Raw genomic sequence first — 4,089 nt, forward strand, 5'->3', positions numbered from 1 at the left:
CCTCGGTTGCAGCCTCTAAAAAGTGGGTGATTGTTAGGCACTTGGCAGAGTGCCCCATCACCCATAATCAAGACTGAAAAAGTAAACTAAAACAAAAAAAGTGAAAAACCCCTGAATGCCAAGACTGGCAAAGTGTTCAATCGGGAGGAAGCCAGCACAACACGGCCTCCACGTCCAGCCCAGCCGCGTCTCCACCCAGTTTCTACCACTTCCTAAAGCCAGACTCACTTCGAGCAATATATTCCGGTCCAGCCCTCTTCTACCAGTCTCTTCCAGTCCAATCCACTTCTATCAGTCTCCTCCAGCACAACTCACTTCTACTGGTCTTCTCCAGCCCAGCCCACTCCTTGCCCCAGTTTCCTCCAGCCCAGCCCACTCCTTGCCCCAGTCTCCTCCAGCCAAGCCCACTCCTTACCCCAGTTTCCTCCAGCCCAGCCCACTCCTCGCCCCAGTCTCTTCCAGCCCAGCCCACTCATTGCCCCAGTCTCCTACAGCCCAGTCCACTTCTTGCCCCAGTCTCCTCCAGCCCAGCCCACCTCGCCCCAGTCTCCTCCAGTCCAGCCCACCTCGCCCCAGTCTCCTCCAGCCCAGCCCACCTCGCCCCAGTCTCCTCCAGCCCAGCCCACCTCGCCCTAGTCTCCTCCAGCCCAGCCCACCTCGCCCTAGCCTCCTCCAGCCCAGCCCTCCCTCACCCTAGCCTCCTCCGGCCAAGCCCACTATTTCCCAGTCCCTCAACCCAGCCCACCTCGCGCCAGTCTCCTCCAGTCCAGCCCAATCCTCGCCCCAGTTTTGCTTTTTTTCCGGCCAGTCCTAGTAGTATCTTAAACGTTCATATATATTTTAATGTTTTAGTGTAAAGTAATTTCTGAGTATTAAGATTGTGAGATCAGTACGTTAGTAAAACAAGCAATAGAAATGTTGGCGATGGACATCTATGAATATTTAATTTATATTTTTAAATTTGAATAGTAAAAAAGCTATAGTAACGCTGGCTAAAAAATGGTATGTGGTTTCTGAATACTGTTGGGTGAATCGGTTCATATCATTTTAGCACTCATGAAATGTGTAGTTTTAACTTTTGCTCTGGTCTTTTGCTCCGTATAATCCACAATGTCCACCTCAACTTCCACCTTCACCCAGTCCATCTTCCACCCAGCCATTTGGTGCCATTTCAGTTCTTTCCAGCCTATTGTAAGACAGTTACCTGTCACCCACGGCCTTACAGTTGTTCTCCCGGCACTCGTCCCTCTGCTTTCAGGTGTCGGGTATTTCCTGGTGCAGTGTGACTCCACCTCCGGCTTCTTGCCTTCCACTCCACACAATTCTTATTATTTCAAGCACTAATTCATATCTCTATTGTTAGTCCAAACACTTTCTGTAGTCCAAAAATTGTGTAATAAACTTCTAAATGTTGGAACTCCCCCCTTGTGTACTGTTTTATACTTTTGGTGGCCCACACACCTATTAACCCTTTTATTGACTTCCAGGACAGTTTAATGTGGAAAGTAATTTTTTTTTTTTTAGAATCTCAGTATGAACTTGCGAGGCTGGTGCCGAGGTAATGCGCCGCACTGCCAAGTGTTAGAGCGTATGAGGAAGCGGAAAGCAAAGGTAGTGAAGAGGAATGAGGTTGCAAAGAAACGTATGAAGGTGCCTAAATCTACTTCGAGGAAAATCAATTGTGAGCACACCTTCCCCGTAGCAGTGACCTGAGATGACCTGAAAGAGCTTCCTTGGAGATCTGACCTCTTGAACATTATCAGAAGATTTAGATAAGGAACGAGACATAGTTGTGTTGTGCTAGAAAACATATCTGTACCGTACATTGTCACTTAAACATAAAAGTGCGTTTTTCTCAAAATGAATTTTTTTTATGTAAAGAATTATATATCTCGACTTGTATTGGGACGATTTTTTTTTTTTGCAGCATAATACTCAGAAAATAATGATCTACAAAACTAGATATTGAGATTCGTTAATGTCGAAGTTTGTAGGATCTGTGATTTTTTTTTTCGGTAGTTTAAAAAAAAAATTACCGCTTCAATTGATTTTGTTTTGTGCACTTATTATTTGCGATATACAAATGATAATATGTAGTATTGTTCCGTTGGGTGTCTTTTAAATCTCATATAAAGGATATTCCTTTACTTTGAATAGTTCTCTGTGAATTCGATTTTTTTTGAGAATATATAAAACTTTAAAAAAAAATCCATCAATTTTTTATGAAAATTATATCAGGGGTACCTCACAGTCTAGTGTTTAAACTATAAGCAGGAGATCAAAATGTCCGAACACGACCGTAAAAATGACTTTCCCCCTTAACAAGCCCAGCCCGGCCTGGACATGCTGCCTGCCCCAAGCACAAGCGTCTGCTAAAGCTGTTCTCTGATATAGCCCAGGAGCTCAAGTCTTGGTCAGTACACAATAAAAGCAGTGTAAATTTCAAATTTTATTTACTAATTTTTTTATTGGTGACAAAAAAATAGTACACCTGTACAGTCTAATTCGGGCGTCATTCAATAAAGTAATAACTTCTTTGTACAACATGTCAATTTTTAGTAATATGCTCTTAGCACAACATGACTTTTTTTTTGCAATATGCATCAAGCATTGCTAAATATAACTTTTACTAATTTACCCTTATCAGTGCTTAACATGAAAGGTGAAGAATAGGCTAAAGTAATATAAATGCAATACCATTTTCCTTACAGACCTGGACAGCAACTTCGAAGACTGTACAAATCCTGAATTGACAACTTTGGTAAAATTATTTAGTAATATTACTACACCAATAGTATTAACGATGATCCTACTCAGACCTTGCCAGATTTTGAAATAACTTCTGACGAAGTCTTTGAGGCTCTCCAATCCCTTGAACGAATAAGTCCAGGACCAGACTATGTATAATCCTATACTACTTAGAGAGACAGAGAGCAAAATACTCCCATCCCACAGCCATATTCAGTATGTCTTTCCAACAAGGCATCGTCTGCTCTGATTGGAAAATGGCTAACATAACACAGATTTTAAAGAAAGGTGACAAAAAAGTACAGGATAATTACAGGCCCATTAGTAGTAGGTAAGCTACTTGAGAGCATAATTCAGACAAAATTGTGAGTCACCTTGAAAGCCACTCATTTATGAAGGATTCTGAACATGGCTAAAGTAACAAGAGAACATGTTTATCTAACCTATTAACCTTTTATAACCATCTTTTTTCTCAGCTTGTGACATAGACTACAACCAAATCACTGGACGTAGTCTATCTTGATTTTCAAAAGGCGTTTTGAACAGTTCTACACCATAAATTACTTTATTTTATAGACCCGCTAGGTATTGATGGTAAAGTATGCCAATGGATCGCATATTGGTTGACCAACAGACAGCAAAGCGTAATAATAGATGGATTTACCTTGTGTGGGCACCCGTCACTAGTGGTGTCCCTCAGGGCTCGGTTCTTGGCCCAGTGCTGTTCATGATTTACATCAATGACGTTGATGTGTGACTCTGTAATCTTATTAGTATATTTGATGACACAAAGATTGGTTATTATGTCCTCACTGATGAAGACAAAGCCTCCAAGAAGATTTGCATTAAATTTTAGCTTGGTCGGGTAGATGGGAGATGCCCTGTCAGGTTCTCCAAATTGGTACAAAAAAATAAGGTTTCATTAAGGAATGCATGGCGTTGAACTCAAGCAATGCATTGATGCAGCAAACAAAGTGAACAAAATGCTTGGCTTCATTAAGAGAAACCTCTTACTGATAAAGATTTTGTAATAGTACTTTTAATGTACAATAGCTTGGTCAGACCCCCATTAGAACCCCCTTTAGAATATGTCATATTGTTTTGGTCTCCCCACCATGCAATGCACATTGCTAAATTAGGTGTGTAACATAAGGCAACTCATCCCTTAAGGGACGTAAACTTGGTTCTGTAATTATTGCATTCCATGAGCACCATTACGTTGTTATTGCCATTTTCTTCCGTTCTTTCCATCTTAAGATAGTGAAGTCTGTAAAACCAGTAAGAAGGATGAGGAGAGATAGAAGCAGAGATGGGCAGGTTAGAATGATCAACACTCTATGC

This window comes from Eriocheir sinensis, chromosome 1, assembly GCF_024679095.1.
Source record: "Eriocheir sinensis breed Jianghai 21 chromosome 1, ASM2467909v1, whole genome shotgun sequence".
NCBI lineage: Eukaryota > Metazoa > Arthropoda > Malacostraca > Decapoda > Varunidae > Eriocheir > Eriocheir sinensis.